The 21,368-nt window shown below is 40.9% G+C and overlaps 1 protein-coding gene and 1 pseudogene across 9 annotated transcripts in view; one reads left to right on the top strand and one right to left on the bottom strand.

The window, feature by feature from the left end:
- Positions 1-21,368, bottom strand: part of FGGY (FGGY carbohydrate kinase domain containing) — a 472,286-nt gene that overhangs the window by 144,149 nt on the left and 306,769 nt on the right. The gene's annotated exons all lie outside the window — the stretch shown is intronic.
- LOC119527246 lies at positions 10,330-11,697 on the top strand (annotated as a pseudogene).

Consider the following 21,368-nt stretch of genomic DNA (forward strand, 5'->3'; position numbering starts at 1 on the left):
ACCATTGTTTCTTTGAGTCCCTCACCTGTCCTTAAAAGCAAAAAACAATGACCAACAGAGTGAATTGAGCCAACAAACATTATGGCTTTGATGACAAGTATGTTAGAGTACACATCTAGCACAAAGTACTGTTTTAAACATGAAAGGATACATAAAAAAAGACATCAAAGCAATGCACATAATGTAGTCCCTGTCCTCCTGAAGTTTACAATCTAGTGGGAATTGGGACACAAGGTAACTCAGGTATAAGGCAATCTGTGAGTGTACTTTGCACTTGTCACCTCATGTGAAACTCAAAATTACCTTGGCAATATGTAGAAGGAAACATACTCAGCCTATACAGGTGAAAACACAGGCACAAAGAGGATAAGCAAACTGTCCAGGATCACAAAGATCAGAAATGATAAAGCTTGGATTAGAAGCCTCTCTCCATGTGTTCCTGCTTCTCTTCATGCCTGTGCCCAAGCTGGCTCCATTAGTGCATGCCACTGGCAGAGCTTCATCTAAATCTAGGCCCCCATCAGCTGAATTTCCCTTCAAGTGACAAAGCCCAGATGCCTGCTTGCATCTCTTTCTGGGAGAGATGACTGGGCTTGGAGCAGGGAGCTGGTCCAGTTCTGTCTGCTCTGCCTTCCCCAAACCTCATCCCAAGGCTGGACTAAGCCTCTGGCAGGGCCAGGAGTCAGGCTCCAGGCGCCAGTGGTACTGGCAAGGAACAGGAGGTTTTGTTTTGAGTGCCTCCAACCAGGTTGGGAACTTTAGAGGGTAGCCGCAGGCATGTGTGGGGACTGGGTATTTCCGTGGTGGCTCATCTCCCCCTGCAAACGGACTGTGCTATCATCTTACTTGAGAAAAACCATTTATATATATTCCTGCCAACTTCCAGCTTGCTACACAGTACAAAAAAGAACAGAGCAAATTCTGTTTATGAATGCGGACTCCTAACATTTACCTCTATTTTAGCACTTCTCAGGTTTAAGTGTAATGAGCTGTTTACATGTTGGCCTCTAGGACAAAATAGTGAGGAACCATGTCTTATCTTAAAGGCAGTGAACACAGTTTAATAATACAGGCATCAGCTTTGGAGTCAGACAAACCTGGTGTGCAATTCTGGTTATATCATTTACTAGTCATGTGACTTTAACCAAGTCACTTTACCTCTCTGAGACTCAGTTTCTTAATCTGTAGATGGGAATAATCTGATCTACCTGTGTTGTGTGTTTGCTAAATGGTATAATACATATAAAGACCCTAGAACACAGTGTTTTCTAAAGGATTGTATTCCTTTTGGGAAGTGGAAAGGTTTGGAGTCTGAAGACATGGGTTCGGGTCCAGCTTTCACCCCTTATTAGCTCTGTCTCTTTGGTAGGCTCTTCTTCCTCTTCCCCCCTGGATTTTCTCCTCTGTTTTTGTCTCACTCCCTACCTCTCCTGTGGCTAGCTCATACACTGTTATGTCTTTCATGACAATTTTTATGCTGATGAGTCCCAAATCTTTATCCCAATGTCAGACCTTGCTCCTGAGTTCCATACTGGAAATTTGACCTGTATGTCTAATCAACATGTCCAAATTGGCACTTGCCATCTTTCCTCCCAGAGCTCCTCTTATTCTGGGCAGCCCTGTGCAGTTAAAGGCACCCTATTTATGCAGCCACCAGGGTATCATTATTGACTTCTAGACTTGTTCATCTATCTCAACTCCCCCACATTAAGTCACCACATTCTATCAATATATTTCTTGAATATAAGCTTTTCTGTTTCTCACCACCATCATGGCCCTCGTCTTCTCCTTCATCACCTCTTGCTTAGATTACTGCAACCACCACCAAACCAATTTCCTCACTACAAGTACTGTCTTCCACCCTGCACCCCTCAATCCCCCACTCATAGAATTCAACTTCAAGACCTTCAGCAGAGTGATCTTTCTAAAATGCAAACCTAATTATATCATTTCCCTTATTTAAATCCTTTAGAAGAACCCCATAACATGTGGGACTCTTCCTGATCTGGTTTTTGTCTAGTTCTCTGACCTAATTGCAAGTTATCATTTCCCAATCCTCTGCTCCCATCATTTTTTTTTACTACGACAGGCCTATCACAGCTAGGTCCCAGACTTACTGAACAACTTGCAATTCTCTGAATATGTCATTTTCTTTCTCATCTCTGAGCCTTCATAAATTTTCCTCTCTCTGCCTGAAAGGCATTCTCTCTCACTTTTCCCTGGCTAACTCTTTATATACCCTTTTAAGACTCAGTTCAATGTTATCTCCTCTAGGAAGCCTTCTCTAAACCCTAACTTCTATCACAAAGCTGGGTTAGGTGCTCCTCCCTGCATCTTTCCGTTATAGGTTGTTGTAATACTTACTGTGTGTGTGTTTATACATATATCTATAAAGATATATATGTAATGCATATTTAATATGTATGTAATATGCTTTGTAAATTACTTCACTACACAAATGTAGGACATGGCTATTAATAACATTAACTCTGAAATTAAGAGCAATAATATAGAATAAAACATGTCTAATAACCTATAAGTGTCACAAGGTTAATAAAGCTCAGACTTGCCAAATTTTCCTCTCTTCTCTTTGGAGATTTCCGAAACGTTAAGAGTCCTCCAGTTAAGGGTTTACCCTTCCTAGAAATTCAATCCCTTTATTTCAGCTTGAGCAAAACAACAGCACATGAAACCTCTCCACAGTTACCTCCTGGGGGCTTTGCAGTTAGAGTAGGCAGGGAGAGTACTGAGCAGATCTGTCACCCAACAGTCTCCAAATTTGGGATGGAGAGAAGCAGCCAAATATTGTTTGCAATGTCCTGAATTATTTGCAAAGAATTTTGGACCCCTTAAGCCCTGAATTCCTCGTTCTTCAGCATTCTGAAACCCATATGTGATCACAATAGAAATTTAATCCATATGTTTCTCATTCACTTATACTTAATGCACCCAAAGCTGTTTTCCAAGAGAGACAGAATACCCAAGAAAACTTTGAGGCCTTTCTAAAGTTTCCCCCTATTTTCTCTCCCCCGCAGACAAGAAGCCACACTTGGCCTCCTATATACAAATGCATGACTGGCTCCAATGAGCTTTTTAACTTTGGAAGCTCCAAGAGCTGTAGACTCCAAAGATAGAAAATCCTATCTTGCATCTTGTTCACAACCCAAACAATCTGTGCTGGGGAAACAATTATTGGTCTCTTCTGTGGATCCTGTAAGGGAGGAGCGGCAGGTAGGGTGGGGTGAAGGTAGAGGAGGGAGTTAACTCTTCTTTGTGTAGAATTCATCAGATGGATGCTGTTGGTGTGATGTCACATGGCGACTTGAATCCTCAGAGCCAGAACCGTATCTTCTTCTATCAAATCTCCCAGCTGTGAGCACAGTACTATTAAGTGTATCTCAAAGCTGGCCTGATTGGTGCTCCCTTTTGATTCCAAACTGCTGTTAGGAAAAACAAGTCCCTTCTACAGACTTCAGGTCCAGTGAAAAGGAAGCCCAAGGACAGTCTCACAGCCAAGGCTGATCAGCAGGTGAGGACACAGATGACACAGGCTTCTCCCTTACCACAACCATATGGCACCCTATAAAAGAAGCCTCCATCAGACATCTCTTATTTTTGACTGCTAAGTTGTGGGTGCTTTCTCTTCCTGCTCTGCTCCTTATCAGTTCTTGTGTTTCCCCTGTTATGACTTTTTGCTTTGATGCCAGTCTTGGGCCTCAGTGCTCATCTCTTAGATCTGACCATAGACTTGGGTTTTTGGGTTTGACCCTGGATGTTGTCTTAACTTGCCGTGTGACCTTGGTTACATTTTCACCTCCCTGAGGCTCGGGTTCCTCATCTGTAAAATGGGGCAAATATGACCTCCTTCACGTATTTGTAAAGATTAAATATGGCATGGTCTATTACAGGACTTGGTGAAGTGCCTGGTACATTCAGTGACCAGAGAAATGTAGCCTGTATTAATAACATCACCTCCATACTAGCCAAAGCATATTTCTTATTTATGGATTGGCATACATGTGGGGATTTAATTTTAAAAACAAAGACCTGACGCCATCTTGACTAGAAATCTAAAGTACAGCGTAGAGATGTACTGGGTTTAGGAAAAGAGAGAAAAATATAAGAATCTACGCTATTCCTCATACAGGTTACTTTCTACTTGCCAGATCTGTCATTGGGAATAAGTACAATTGAGATTTTACACTGTTAACAGCATATTGTGCAAAGGCAAAGAGAGCTTGGCTGATTTATATCAGGGCCTCTTTTAATAAGAGCCAGAATTTCTGTGCATATGAATTACTCATAGCCTTATGGACGTGCTCCCTGAAAGAAGCCCGTCCTGCTTCATAGGTTTAGCTCAGGGGAATTTGGGGGCACGTTCATTAAAGTCTAGATCTGAAGAATCCTGATCTTCAGAACTCTCTCTCTCACCACCTTTGGCCTAATAGAAGAGGAGAAGGTTAAACTGACACAACAAGAGAATTAAAAAATTTATCAGTTTCAGTAATGAAAGTACACAAAACTCACAGAACAATACTCAGGGAAACCTAAGTCATTCACTGATTCTTGGGCTGCTCACCTACTGAGTGATGGCAAAAGTACTATAAACTGAGAAGGTTTATCAAATTCAGCTCCAAGAAGGGTAAAGTTTATCTCTCACATCTTCTCTATAACAAAAGAGACTGGTGAGCATACTAAAGAAAAATGGTGATGGTTGGATGGAGAAGAGGTCAGGAGAAGAAAGTTGAGAAGAGAAGTTTTGAAACCCACCATTTTTTGGCTATCTAATATGTTACCAGGAACAGCACATAGTGACACATGTCCATGGTAGATATAACTGACCACAGAGCTTCTGCCTGCCATATTTAGACTAGGCCTCTGAATCTTTCTTAGCCCAGTGTGCCAGGAAGCCACTGCAATCAGCTGAAGCAAGATGTGACACAAAGCCTCTCTGTCATCCCTGTGCTGGGCACTTTTACAAACATTCCTCTATCTAAGATGTTAAGCAAACTGTATCATCCCAAGATTTTTGGAAAAGGAAACCAAGCTTCCAAGAAATTAACTCAAGTTCCTGGGCTTACCAAGAAGGCAGAACCAGATTTTTCATTTGCTTTTGTCAGAGTAAGCAGGCAGAACATTTATTAGATAGAACCAGGTTTTAAACTCATATCTGATCCAAGAATCCATATATGTCTGGAGACACTTTTGGAGAAAAAAAAAAAAGTTATGAAAAGGAAAGGCAAGGACATAGCAGGCAAAGAGCACCTTCTTTCAAATTTGATCTAGGGCCAGCCCAGCTCTACCTCTGCCCAAGTGGAATATGTCCATTGGCAAATTCAACAGAGAAGATGGGATTTTCCTATGTCAGGGAGAGAAAAAAAAAAAAAAAATCACACATTCTGGTGGTATCTTTTCCCTCTCTTCCATATTCAATAGTAGTTCTTTGAGAACTTAAGTGAGCCCCAACTTAAAGTATACAAAAAAAAAAAACACTTAAAATTTGTTTTTATATTTAAATGAGTTCTTGTAAAAGAGAGATGATTTGTAATAGAGAGGCAAAGGGGTTAAAAAAAAGGGAAGGCGGGGAGACAAAGTTGATCTGGGCGTGTTTAACCTCTCCTTGTACTCTATAAAAGATCATACTAATATGTAAGATATGTAAACACTGTAGAACAATCAGAAACAAATGAAATGATGGCTTCAGAGTAACAGTATTCAGCTGTAGGCAATGGCCAGGAGGCAGCTTTTGTTATGACTAGATCATCTGGCTGTGAAGCAGGCTTGATTTTAACCCTTGGCATAGGTTATGTAGCCTATGAGAAAGTATCCGGAGCCCATCTGGCCTTTCTTAGGAAAAAGAAAGAAAAAAAAAAAAGAAATAAAGAAAAGAAACTCTCTATAAAATCTATGACATGATGTAGGACAGGGTTATAGTTCTGTGAAAGTGGTTTAAATAGCTTTCGCATGCTATTGATCTGTGATACATTTAGCTTACAAAGTAACCAACAACATTTATAATCACTTTGATTTTTAAAAAGTGGGCTTTACAAATGAATGCAGGAGCAAAAAGGAGGGAAGGCAACCAACGTTTTGCCAAGCACCTACTACATGCTAACGCTTGATACACATTCTCATGTATAATCTTCATGATAATCCTGTCATTTTCTTGATTCTAATGAAGAAGGAGAAGCTCACAAAAGTTCAAAGCCTTGCTTACTGTCATACAGGCATCAGTGCGGATTGGATCTCAGGTCTGTCTGATTCTAAAGGCCACATTTTTCCTATTATACCTGGGGGCCTGTTGGCTACTTGGGAACCACACAAGTCAAATGGTTTGAGGAAGTCAATGAAACCAGCCCTTCCCTTCCCATACTTTTCAGGTCTTGTTCCAGGGTACAGGGAGGGCCCACGGATCCATGCAAGGGTAAGGGCACTGCAAAGGGTAGGTACTCTCAATGAGCAAACCAAGCTGCTGTGAGTGTGATTTCTGGTGATCAGTTTGCTTTCCTAAGACCTTCCTGCCTTCCTCTTCCTCTCTCCACTCATCATAACAGTAATCAGAGACAAGATAAAATGAAACTGGCCATCAGGGTCAACCTGGTTTCCAGGAAGTGTGAATTCCTGCACAACTCTCTGTGTGTTGATACCATCTGCGTGTGTGGTGTGGGCTTATGTACTACTGGCCTGGTAATTTGAGAGTTTGGCTCTCACCTGAGGGACAGATCTCAGAGCCAGGAGTAAGAGCTATTTTTCCACTTCATTGGCCTGCTCTCATAGGGTCGTGACTGGGCACTCAGCCTTGGTAGGAGGAAACATCTCCCCACATTCCTCTCTCTGGGGATACAGAGAGGTGGGCACTGGTTAATGAGGCCTGGGCTGGCAAGGCAGACTCCTTGGGGTAGAATGGGGCCATGAAAAGAGGAATTTGGGTTCAGACAGATCAAGATCGGAATCAAGGCTCCACGCAACAATTTATATGTCCCCTCGGAATCTGGGTTTCCTCAGGTGGAAAAAAAACACAGGAATATTCACCATCTATGATGTCTGTCAGGATGTAAGGCTATATGGAGAAAGTCCTGACAAGGTGCTTTCATAGTAAATAATCAACAAGTGAAAGCTGATTATTAACTTTTTCTACTCTTGTTTTATTAAGCCAGGAAATATTTAATATACATTTTTCTGAGTTCAGAGTAAAGACTGGTCTGGTTAATCCTGGTAAGATGTGAACAAGAGAGGTGCTGGTAGAAGGTAGGGAATGGCTGGAGAAGCAGTGGGTTTTGGTGGAAGAAATTTGGTTCTCATTTTTCATGTTGGGCCAAGAGGATTGTATGATACTCTGTTTGTGTCCCTAGTGGGTTGATGGTAAAAAGACATCTGATGTTTACACTTCAGGCATTTCTGTTAATTGAGGCTCTCCACTCATCTGTCAAGTGTTAACATAATAGCTGCCTCCTAGAGTTGCAGGGCTATTAACTGAGACCATGTATGCAAAGCACCTGGCATGGTTTCTGACAGAGTAGGTGCCTTCTGTGTGGTAGAAGAGTAGAAGCCAAGAAGGATTTTAGGCTTGTTGGGAATTAAGGTTCTCTAGAATACAGACACTTTACACATTCCTTCAGCAAACATTTAATTGAGGTCCAGGTTTGTACCATTCATAGCATAGAGGGGCAGAAGTTGATGAAGATGGCAATTTGGGGAAGAGTAGACCAATAGAATGAGGTGCGGTAGTGGAGGACCTTCTGGAGAAACATATTTGAGGCAAAGCTGCTTTTCCTGTGCCTGGGTATACAGAGATGCAAAAGATGCTGTCCGTATCCTAGTTTTGGGGATGTCTGACCTTTAATCCAAGAATTGCAACATACTCTGATAATTGAAGGTGCTATGGTTGGCTGGCATACAGAATATACAGTAATAATAACAAAAATCACACAAATGTTGACTTGGCATATACTGTGAACAAAATACTGTGTTAAGAGTTTTATTTTAGTTATCTCATTTAATAATTATTACAGGCCTGTAAGATAGATTGCCATGTTACAGATGAGGGAACTGGGGCTTAGAGAGCTGATGTAACTTGCCCAATGTTAGGCAGTCACTGAACAGCAAACGTGAAAATAAAACTTCAAATATAGATCCAGAAATGAGTGGAAGGACCAGCAGAGATCAGATCATGAAGGGCCTTTCTTGGCATGCTAAGGTACTTCAATGTTTTTCTTGAAGGCATTGGGGAAGTAATCCCAATTTATGTTTTTGTTGCTTTGTTGCTAGAAGTCCACAGACACACACTCGCTGCCGCCCCTCTCAAGCATGCAGTCAGGATTACCAGAGGCCGAACTTGCACAGTGGTTCATTTCGGTTTGTGTTGGCTTGCAGTTGAATGTATAACTAATGACAGTTCTTGCAGCCAAAGACTCGGAAAGTGCTCCACACAGAAGCAGGCCTTCCCTGACCCTCTGGAGACTCCAAGCTCCAGATCAGCCACATGGTGTGGTAGTATGTGTGGTTTCTTCTGTTTTGCTAAATCGACAATTCCAGGCATAGGAAAAGCAGCTTTGCCTCAAATATGTTTCTCCAGAAAGTCCTCCACTACCTCACCTCATTCTATTGGTCTACTCTTCCCCAAATTGCCATCTTCATCAACTTCTGCCCCTCTATGCTATGAATGGTCCAAACCTGGACCTCTAAACCTCCTGCTCAGCCCAGGCACAGAAACCAATACAGAAATGGTGAGCCTTGGACACCTCAAAGGTGAAGGGGACAATCTTAAGCCACACCACACCTGCTTCTGCCCTGATTCACTGTACCTATGGTCATCTCACATGCATGACATGCCTTGTCTCAAGGGTCTGGAATTTGGACTTAGTCTTCCAATTTCTGACTCTCCTTGAGGATTTTGACTTAGATGTATTATTCTAGCCATCTTTGCTCTAGACATCTTGATGAGGCTAACCACCCAGAGCTAGTCTCAAAATAGGGCACTGCCCTGGCACCTGGGAACCTCATCTATATTGCCCAATGCCTTCAAGAGGGGTTTCCTGCATTGCCAAAACCAAATGCATTCTTCCACTGAGGAAATGTCCCACATGAACTATGTTCCCCATTATACTCTCCTACCCCTAGCCTGCTTCAACACTTCTAAGGATGGCTCCATGCTATTGAGGGTTTCCAGACAGTTTTTATGATCACTAGTTTAATTAATCCTTAATTCAAGAAAGTAGGAAAAAGAAGATCCCCACTTTTTAGATGAAAAGGCAGAAGCTCTGAAAAATTAAATGAATCACTCCAGTTCATCTAGATAGAAAGTGCCAATGTCAAAAATAAGATCCTTCTTTTTATTTCTAAGGCCAGCGCATTTTCTGTTGGGATAATACTGAGAAGGGATATATATGAAAGTAAGAAATGCTCTTATACTCCCCCAAAGCCTTCATACTACTGGTCTTCTGTGGAATGAGCCAGAGAAAGCCCCACTCAGTTTAAAGGTTTAATTCTGGCAAGATGTTGCATAGGAAGGCTTCCTGTAGTAAGACATAAACCCAGGAAATTAATGACACACATAGAAGGAAATGTGCTGTGATAGAGGTATGCACCATGGACCACACAGATGCTGCACCCTCTTTACTGCAAATACTTCAGAAAGAAAGATGCCTGAGCTGAGATTAGAAGGCTAAGGCAGAGTTAGGCAGGAGAAGGGTAGAGGGTATAGAGGCAGAAGCGGCAGAGCTACTATTGTGTTTTAAAGCATGGCTGGAGGAGAGAGAATGTGAGGGAGAATAGCACAATATGGGGTCACAGAGGTTTCTCAGCTGCACTAAGGATTTGGAAGACATTATTGTAGGGGCAATGAAAAGAGAAGAGAAACATAATTCAATCTATTATGAGCCTAGAGATACTGACCAAGACCATTTTCCTCTCTGGGCCTCAATTTTGTCATCTGTAGTAAGACTACTAAATTGGTTGATCTTAAGGTTTCTTCCAGGTCTCCAATACTGCTTGTTCAGAAATAATTTTCATGCTATTACAGAGTTGGTAGCTGTTGTAGATATTATTCAATTTCACATCCTCTAGGATGTCTATAATAAAAAAAAAAAAACAGAAAATAACAAGTGTTGGCAAGGATATGGAGAAATAAGAACCCTTCTACACTGCTGGTGGGAAAGTAAAATGGTATAACTGCATGGAAAATAGTTTGGTGGTTCCTCAAAAAGTTAAACATGGTAGTAAGTTGCTCCTACCGCCGCCACTGCCTCCACTGCCCCAGATACTGGCAGTGAGCTCCAGTTCTGTCTGTGTTGCCGCAGGGACACTGCCCCGGCCTGGCAAGTCGAGCCAATGCTGGATCTGGAGGTGGTGCCAGAGTGCCCTCTGGGGAATGAACGAGTGATGGGAATTCACGCTGGGCTCCAGATGCCAGTTCGGACCGGCCAGATCCACCAGTCATTTGCCCCATTGGGCCCAGACTCCTTTTTCGCCTTAGGCCTCAGCAAGGCGCACTTGGGGAGGAAAGCCTCTGGCTCAGGTGGTGGCCATTCTTCAGAAGCACTGTCGCATCATCAAAATGCCCAGGTTCTCTACAGTTAACTGTCTCCTCTAAGGCTTGACCTCATTCTTATCCTGATTCAGGATGGGATCAAACTACTGTCTGATGCTTTCAATCAGGGACTTAAGGTGATTGAAGTATAGGACTTGACTAATGTAAAATTAAAATATCGCAGAGTGCATTTTAACTCTCAATCCAAAGCTCCAACAACTGAGCAGATTGACCAGTCTTTCAGCGCAACCCATCCTGGAGTGTACAACTCCACTGAGCAGCTCTTCCATCTCAACTTCAGAGGACTGTCTTTCTCTTTTCAGGAGCCTCATAGACTGAGGCTCTTAAGTACAAGCCCAATTTTCCCCATGGTCTAGCTTCTCTCCAGATACCCCATGGAGCAACTGTGAAATGAACGTATATCTATGGCAGAAATAGCCTGCAGGATATCAAGGTTCCTGTGATGCCCTGAGCTGTTTCCTGGGCAATGTGTACACTGAGAATGTAGGTGTTCTTCGAGATGCAAATGGACCCTCAGGTTTACAACTTCATCTAGTTGCCACAAGTTGTGGACCTGGCCTATTAGCAGATGCCAAGATATGGGAATTTGAACGTTCGGTGTATTTTTGTGATTCCTGCCAAGGTGTTCTTAGTATGCTTGGCTCTCCACACAAGGTCTTCTATAAATCAGAAGACAAGATGAAAATTCATTCTCCTTCCCCTCATAAGCAAGTTCCATCTAAGTTCAACGACTACTTTTTTAACTACTTCACACTCAGGGTGGACATCTCTTTGACACAAATACACACAAAGTGAAGAAGTTTGTCCTACACACCAATTACCCTGGGCATTATAATTTTAACATTTATCACCCTGTGAGTTCAAGATGCCACTAGCCATAAAAAAAGAAAATGCAGATGGTGAGTTAGAAACATGCACAACCTACAGCAAGTGGGGCAACATCCAGGAGCTCCTGGGCCACCCTGTGGAGAAGTCCGTTGTCCTATGCAGGTCATCTTCCCAAACAACACCAATCCATTTGGGTCCACATTCTGCTTTGGGCTTCAGTGGATGATCTTTAGGTCATGCAGAACAACCACACTGCCTCGGTGACCTTGTATGGCCCTCCTAGGCCTGGTGCCCACCTGAGAACAGGGGAGCTCCCCTAGGAACATCACCACTCATGTCCCTCTGCCTCAGGGAACTTTGCATCATATCCTGCTCAGTGGGCTTTGATGTGCCCTCTGTGGGTTTTCTTGGACATCTTGTCAGTGTTGAAGGGCTGTTGTGATGCTCGGGCTAGGTGCTCTGTTGTGGGGTGAGGGGCCCAGATATTGTTCTGTCTTCAGCCTGCCAGCACCACACTACACAGAGAAGCACAAATTCTGGGCCTTGATACCTGGACCCAGGGGCTTTTGACAGGCAGGGTCCTGTCTCCTTGATGGCAACTTTGTTCCCCACATATTGGGAAAATTTGGGTTCTTTCTGTGGCTGAGGACACAGACAAGCACATAGCATGTCTGTAATACTTGGTTGTGACATTTGGAACATGCCCAGGTCTGGTTCTCACCCCTACTGGAGCCTTCAGGTTCACCTGTGCTCCCATTCTACTCCAACCTGGGGGGCTGCCTTTTTTTAATTTAATTCCAAAGTTTTAGCCAAAGATATCTTCCCTTTGTTGTGTTCTAGCATCCTGTTCTGCACTGTGGGCTGGATTCCTGTCCCTTGGCCAGGCCCATTCATGGCTCGAGACCTCTGAGGGCTGAAGGAGGACTGGGCTGCTAAGAAGAGTAGCATGTGTGCTTTAAAAATATTAATTCTTTTGAGAAGAATTGAGAAGAGAAATGTATAATATTCCATTTTTAATATGTTGGCCTAGCAACTTGTGATACATAGATGGCAATTTTGTGAATTTTTCAAATGTGTGTACAGACTTTTAGAAATATGACTCTTTTGTAATTAACTCATGTATAGCCTCATAATGTATAGTTAAATGATGAATACACAGGGGACCTGCCCCAGGCTCGTGTGTGTGTTTCCCAGGCAAACAGCCAGGTGTGCGTGGTGCTCCTGTGATTTTGTGACTGACTAGTGTCTTCCCACGTGGACCAGGGCAGCTAGGACTATTCCCCATCAACCTTCCTTACACCCTTGCCAACCCCCCACCCCCAATAAAGCACATATGCCCTCAGCAAATGCCCATATGTGCTGTTGAACACACATCTACATATAAACTTATACATGAAATGTTTATGGCAGCATTCTTTACAAGAGCCAAAAGGTAAAAACAACCCAGATGTCCATCAATGGATGAATGCACAAACAAAATGTGGTAAACTCATACAATGGAATATTATTCAGCCTTAAAAAGATTGAAGTGCTGATAAGTGCTACAACTTGAACGAATCTTGAAAACATTACGCCAAATGAAAGATGCCAGACACAAAAGGTCACCATATGCTATGATCCCTTTTACATGAAATATCCAGAATAGGCAAATCCATAGAAACAGAAAGGTGATTAGTGGATGCTGAGGGCTGGAGGGTAGGGGTTATTTGGGTGTGAAGACTTAAAGGGTATAGGGTATTCTTCTGGAGTGATGAAAAGGTTTTGAAACTACAGCAGTGGTGGCTGCATATCACTGTGAATACACTAAATGTCACAGACTTACATACTTTAAAGTGCTTAATTGTATGCTATATGAAATTTCGCCTAAATAAAAAGATATTATTGATATAGAAGTGGTGAGATAATCTGATTTTCAAATTCAATTTTGTCCAGTAAAGAGGTTTCCAACTAGAGATGCTAATGAAATTCTTCATGCAAATAATCTCAAGGAATGAAAATAGGGAGGAGGTAAAAAATGCAAAAAAAAAAAAAAAGATACATTAGTTCATTTTTACATTTTTAGCTTTTCCAAGATTTTTCAAGAAATATTACCTTTTTAGCCAAAAACCTAATAGGGATCTTATTAGGCAGCTGCAGAGCTAAGGTGACTAATCTGCCTCATTACCCAAATCAATTCAGGGAAGATATAAAATGACTTCATGTGCTCAATAGCCCAATGTCATTAAACTGTATACATTAGATGAAAAGTTTATCAAACTCATTACTGACTGTCAGCATTTAGCTTTATAATATAAAGAGTCAGGGGCATTTCAACTATTAAATTGACAGTGAAAGACTGCTCACTAGCTCTAGTCACAATGGAAGAGGTGGGTTTTGCCTAACCCAGTAAATGAAATAAGTTTAAAGAAAATGACTGACATACAGTATGTGCTTGGAATTTTTTTCTTTTTATGATGAAGAAAGAGGAGAAGAAAAATGAGGAAAAGAAGAAGGAAAAAGAGAAAGAGAAGGGACAATATATGAGGTGGCAATGAGTGAAAATTCCAAACTGAGGATTTATTATGTTGTATGGAGTTTAAGGACAGCTATTCTAAAATTCTACATTAGAAGGAATTGCAGTTGCTGAGTTAGTCACCTCTAAAAAACTTAAAAATCAAGAAGGAACATAGATCTGAGAGAGACAGTACAATGTATGGGTTAAGAACACGAACTTAATGAAAATGGAATACAATCAAAAGCTATGCATTCTGGGGAAAGAGCAATTATATCTGATCATGATAGCATCACAGAGAAGTTGATATGGAAATGGGAGTTTCAAATAATGCATAGGATATTTTTAATGCAATTTTATTGAGATATATTCACATACCATATAATCATCCAAAGTGTACAATCAGTTTTCACAGTATCATCATATAGTTGTGCATTCATCACATTTTTTTGCAGTTTCATTACTCCAAAAAATAATAGGAATAAAAATAAAAATAAGAGTAAAAAAAGGACACTCAAAACATCTCATACTCCTTTTCCCCCTGTATTATTCATTTACTTTTTATCCCCCTTTTTTCTACTCATCCATTTACACACTGGGTAAAGGGAGTGTGAGCTGCAAGCTTTTCACAATCATACAGTCATCTGGTGTAAGCTATACAGTTATACAATCATCTTCTAGAATCAAGGATGCTGGATTGTAGTTCAACAGTTTCAGGTATTTCCTTCTAGTTATTCTAGTACACTAAAAACTAAAAAAGGATATCTATATAATGCATAAGAATAACCTCCAGAATGACCTCTCAACTCCACTTGAAATCTCTCAGCTACTGAAACTATTTTGTTTCATTTCTCTTCCCCTTTTTTGGTCAAGAGGATTTCTCAATCTCACGATACTGGGTCCAGGCTCATCCTTGGGAGTCATGACTTACGTTGCCAGGGAGATTTACACCCCTGGAAGTCATGTCCAATGTACGGGGGTAGGGCAGTAGTTTACCTGCTGAGAGAGACAGGCCACATGTGAGTAACAAAAGAGGTTCTCTAGGGATGACTCTTAGGCACCATTATAAGTACACTTAGCCTCTCCTCTGCAGTAACAAGCTTCATAAGATTGAGGACTTGGCCTACTACAATGGTAGTCCCCAGTGCTTGTGAGAATACAAGGAATTTCCCAGGTGGGGAAGTTTATTGTTTCCACATTTTCCCCCAAACAAACATCTCTTCCTTTGGTCTCACACAGAAGTTGAGGTTTTAAAACACAGTAAATATCATCCTTTACCCTTTAGTCTAGTTTACCTTAGTTCTAATCAAGTCCATTTCGTTCATATCTCTAATTGAATTCTGATCCCTTTTTCAGCTTTTTTTAACATTTGCTGTATGGGTTAATGCTGATATTCATAGCTGCTGAACTCTGGCTCTGAATCTCAGGTGTCACACAGATACTCGAAGTTACAGGGACTGACCAGGTTCTACACAGAGTTCAGCATCTCAGAATTTAGAGACAATCACTGCAACTCATGAACAGATGTGACTGCTGTAAGAGCTTACAATCTAGGAACCTTTACCATAAGCCTTCCCCTGATAACCTCTGCTTCCAGAGTTTGCACATTACAGTTAGTCGATTCTAGCTTATTTCACTCAACATACTGTGCTCAAGGTCCATTCACCTAGATGTATACCTCACAACTTCATTTCTTCTTGCCCCCACTTGGTATTCCACTGTATGTATACACCACAGTTCACCATTCGATGTACCTTAGGTCACCTCCATCCATTATGAATCGTGAATATGGTTGCCATATACACCAGCGTGCAATGTCCACTCATGTCCCTGCTCTCAGTTCTTCCAAGAATATACCCAATAGCAGGGTTGCAGGACCCTATGCCAATCCCATAGTTAGCTTCCTATAGAACCACTACACTATCCTCCAGCTGCGCTCCACCATTCTACTTCCCTACCAACAGGGTATAGGTACATTCCCTCTCTACACATTTTCTCCAGCACTTGCATCCCTCTGTTTATTTCCTAACAGTTTTATTCACACACCATATAATCCATCCTAAGTAAATCACATAATTATGTATTCATCACCACAATTTACATGATGACATTTCCATCTCTTTCCCAAAGAATGAGGAAAAGGAGAAAAATAAGAATAAAAATACAAAAGATAGAAGAAAAATAAAAATAAAATACAATGAAAAAGGTCAGACAACATCACCCACCACCAAGGATCCCATATCACTCCCTTATAACGTCCTCTTATAGACATTTAGCTTTGGTATATTGCCTTTGTTACAATTAATGGAAGCATCTTACAATGTTACCATTAAATACAGACTCTAGTTTGCATTGATTGCATTTTTCTCCCTTACTTTCCAATTTTCAACACTTTGTGATATTGACATTCATTTGTTCTCCCTCATTTAAAAACATTCTTAGATTTGTACATTTAATCACCATCATTGATCACTCTAGGTTTCTCTAAGTTATACAATCCCAGTCTTTATCTTCTATCTTTCCTTCTGGTGTCATACATGCCCTTTGCCTTCCTCTTTCAACCATACTCACACTTATCTTTGTTCAGAGTACTTACAATACTGTGTTACCATCGCACACTACTATGCTATCCATTCTCTTTCTGGATCTATACAATCAATCCTGATGAACCTTCTGTACTACTTCAGCATCAAATGCCCAATCTCTAACCTCCTTCTATCTCATAACCTATGTTCTCAACTCTCAAATTTTGCTCATCAATGTTAGTCCATATTAGTGAGGCCATATAGTATCTGTCCTTTTGCTTCTGGCTAATTTCACTCTATGTAATGTCTACTGTCTACCATTTTGTCTTTTGGATTTTAAATGTCAGATCTTATTCTATTTTCGTTTTTTCCTCTCTCTCTCTTTTTACCCTTACTGATAGTCTTCATATCTACACTCTTCTCCAAACCTCTCTCTCCTGTCTTCTCCTACCTGCCTGTAGTGCTTCCTTTGTTGTAGAGCAGATATCTTGTTCAAAACCTCATCAATAAGGCCTACTCAGACCACCCTGTATTGAAATAACATGTTCCCTCACCATACTACTTACCCTCCCTATCCTGCTTCATTTTTCTTCATAGCACTATCACTAGCTGACATACTATGTATTTGAATGTTTATTTTCTATCACCCACTCCCACCAAACTATAAGTTCCATGAAGGCAGCACTTTGTTTATTCAGGGTTGTAACTCCAGCCCCTTGATGAGGTTACATTGGAGCAGAAACCTGAAGGAAGGAGGGAATGATGTGATTAGGAGTGATACAGGCAGCAATAAGAGCAAGTGCAGAGGCCCTGTGGTAGAGGTGTGCTTGCTCTTGTATATGGACAACACAGTCTTGGAGCAGCTGGAGTGGCATGAACAAGAGGAAAAATGATAAACAAGGCAGACAAGTAACAGGACCAGATCTTAGAGAGCTTTTTTGGCTCTTTTTTAAGAACACTGGCTTTAACTGCCAGTGAAATGGGAAACTACTGAGCGGTTTTGAGCAGAGGAATGACATAATGTGAGTCACACTTCAAAGGTACCTCCCTGGCTGCTGTGACAATAGACTATAGGGGTAAGGCTGGAAATAGGGAGACTAGTCAGAAGGCTACTCCAATAAACCAGGAGAGAAATCACAGTGGCTTGAAGTAAGGTGGCTGGATTCTTAGTATAAGTTGTTGGCAGAACTGACAGTATGTATTTATTGATGGGATGTGAAAAAGTGAGAAGAACTAAGAATGTTTTCAAGGTGTTTGGGCCTGGGCAACTACAAGAATAGAAGTGCTCTTTACTGCTCTAGGAAAGACTGGGAAAAGCAGATTGCGGAGTGGGTAAGAGGAATCAGGAATTTGGTTTTCGATGTTAAATTTTGGGTATCTATTATAAAATAAAAAAGAAATATTGACTAGGTAGTTATATATATTAGAATTGATATCAGGGGAGAGGTCTGGTTGGAGATATATGCTTGGGAGCCACAGTCTCTAGACAGTTTTTTAAAACTATGAGTCTCAATGAGATAGATCACTGAAGAAGTGAGGGTGAATTGAGTGGGGAAGAGGTCTTGGATAGAGGCTTAAGGCATCCCCAAATTTAGAAACTGTGCCATGAGGAGGTCTTAGATGATGAGACCAAAGACTCTATTAAAGGAGAAGAATCAAGAGAAAGTCCTGGAAGGCAAGTGGAGAGTGTGTTTCAAGAAGGAAGGGATCAGTTCTGCCCAATGCTGCTGACAGATCCAGTAGGAAGAGGTCTGAGAATTGACCAGCAGATTTGGTAACATGAGGTCACTGATGATGGAAACAAATGTTCCAAGGTTATTTTAATGGCGAAGTTTGAACATGGAGACATTCTGGAGAAGTTTTGTTCCCTCTCTCCTGTTCTTTAGAAGGGAGCTATTAAGTACATTGTAGCCTTATATAGTTCAGGAGAGAAAGAGAATTATGGATTTTAGAAGAAAGAGGGGAGAATCACCAGAGCTTTGTGTTTGCACCAGTTTATTGAAGGACCTTTACAGTCATGGGTATACGGGGGGGGGGGAGGGGGAACAACTTTATTCTCTTTCCTGATAAATTTGTTCTGTGTTCATGTTCTTTCTCATTTCTGGGATAAAATTTCAAGTATATTCCACAGTATTCCATAAAATGTCCTTGGACCACTTTCAGGCATTAAATGGTACAATCCGTTGTAATAATCAATACTCCAGTCTCATCTAACTGAAAATGTCTCCCTCCCTTAGCTACAGCCTATTTCAGGAGTAGAAGCAAACATGGAGATGGGGGACTTGCTAGGCTGCTTCTCTCTTTCCTTGTCCCACCTTCTCCTCTGCTGGCTCGCTGGCCGCTGCTTTGGGCTCCTCCACACAGAGGGATGAGTTGCCTAGGGAAGGTCTTCCTTGACTGTTAGGGTTGTTATCTGGCTTCGATATGCTCTCAGCATATGGTTCATGTCCACATCTGACCTCTCATAATATGCTTTTAGTGACTCACCACAAAGTCCCCACTGGGGACTCCCTCCATCCCCCAAATTCTATGTGTGAAGCTAGCAACGCTTATCGCCAGTGGTCTGCTCATGACTCCTATTCAGCCCTGGCCTTTGAGTGGCCAGCCTCTCTACTCGGATCATAATGTTCCTGCAGGTGATCCTTTCAGATGGAGTCTCTTTTAAGATGACCCCAGTTGGCTCCCTTGTGCTAGACCCCTATACACCTTTTCCTTGTCTTTAGAGGTCATACAGCCTGCTCCCAAAGCCAACTCTCGCTTTTTGCTTTACAGTCTTGGATCCAAGAGTCAACAATGGTGTCTTTCCTTTCAGGTCCCACCCAGTCCCTGAATGCTCCCTGGAAGCCCTTTTGCTCACCTGACTTAAGGGGAAAAGGGATGAATGCTTCATCCACCCACAACAAAGGGCCCCAGAATGTATGCCTATCTATCACTTTCTCCAAAATAGTCCTCCTCTGACTTCTTCCACCTCTATTTTATATCCTAGGGTGGCTTACCACACTGGTTTTACATCTTTTAGCAAGCCCTGCTTAGGTGGTCTGGTTTCTATGGCTTCTACCAAAAATTCCATGATAGAAAGACTCATATTATAACATCCTGCTACATGTAGCTGGGACAGTATTCATGGTGAAAATGGAGGTGGGCAAAGCTGGCTAGGGCTAAATAAATTAGCCTTTACTCTGTAGGTAAAGGGTGTCAATAAAGGTTTTTTGAGCAGAGTTTCAAGTCAGAAAAAGTAATCAATTTTTGATTAAATAATGTAATATTTAATCATTATTTTAATTAATCAACTTACAAAGTGAAATCCCTTTGAAACAGGAAGTACATATAGTATTAGAGCTACAATAAAGTATGTCAAACCACTAAGATAGTCTTACCTAATTGCCTGTTTTACAATAACCAACTTCTCCAGTTATTCACCAATAACAGAAATCTGCATACGTCCTTACTCAGGCCATTCAAGGCTGTCTTTTTGGATGTAAACTTTAAGCTTGCACCCAATCCCTCTCCAATTTAACCTTGGAATTCTGAATCATGGAGTCACATTTTTAAGATAATCCCTTGTAAGTAGTGGTCTTAATTCAGAATAACTACTTTCAACACTTCATGGACAACATATATAAACTGAAAGTCAGTGCCATGAGATGAATGGCCAACTTTAAAGAGAAAATGAAATAGGCAATTATGCCATTAAAGAGAGTATTTTTTTTGTCCTGATTAAATCATCTTTAACCACCTGGCTTCAGTTCAGACAGATGTGAATCTTTTGGAGCAAACTCTAATAGCAAGAGGCAGAATGTTCTGTGATTGACTCATTCATTTATTCCTTCGTATGTCAAATGATTGACTGTGCTAGGTGCTGGAATGAGGTGACAAAGGCAGTATAATGAGCTCAACTCATATATAAGGGATATAGAAAGCAGTCAGATTTTGGCTCACTTTTAAAAAGAATTTGTTAACTTTCATTCATTCATTCAACAAGTATTCATCATTTGCCTTCCATTCAGTCATTCAACAAGTAATGAGTGCCTCACTAAGTCCTGGGCACTGTACTAGGCACTGGGGATACAACGGTGAGTCAAAGAGTGCCTGCCCTTGGGAAATTCACAGTCTAGTGATGGAACTCTGTAGCGGTGGAATGGGGCTGTCAAAAAAATAATCCCTAGGGGATGTTCAAGCAGAGGTTACTGTCTGTCCTGAATGCTATAGAAGATATAGCATTCATAACTCCATAAAGGATATATATATATATATATATGTGTATATATATATATATGTATATATATGTGTGTGTGTGTGTGTGTGTGTGTGTATATATATCTATATATATATATATATATATATATATAGTCTGCAGTGAATATCATACCAAATGGAGAAATTTTAGACACATTCCTTTTAAGATCAGGACCAAGATGAGAATGCTTTTTATCACTTGTTCAACGTAATACTGGATGTCCTGGCAAATATGATAAGACCAATTTTTTTTTTTTTTTTTTTAGGTATGAAGAAAGGAGGACAGAAAAAAAACTGCAGATGATATGATCACCTACATACAGGTTATACTATTCCTCTGTTTGGATCACTCTTTTCTCTAATCAATCCCCTATCCTCACTTCACATTCTTTGCCTAATTTCCTAACCAAAACATCACACCTAAAACATTACTGCCTTACAGAAGACTTGCCTGACCATCCAAATCATTCCTTTCATTCCTTAAAAATTTATTGAGAAATATATCATACATAAAGAGAGTGTATAAAACATATGTATACATTTAAAAACTTAATGAAGAAGAGATTTTAGCAAGGTTACTGTCTATAAGATCAGTCTTACAAATTAAACATATTTCTCTATTCCAGCTATACTCAAATAGAAAATATAACAGAAAACTAGATAGAATTCAAAGTATCAATTGAGTTGCTACACCAGAATTTGATTCCTTTGCTTTATTTGTACTACTTCCCGTACACAA

Source organism: Choloepus didactylus, chromosome 2 (genome assembly GCF_015220235.1).
Source record: "Choloepus didactylus isolate mChoDid1 chromosome 2, mChoDid1.pri, whole genome shotgun sequence".
In the NCBI taxonomy this organism is placed as follows: Eukaryota; Metazoa; Chordata; class Mammalia; order Pilosa; family Megalonychidae; genus Choloepus; species Choloepus didactylus.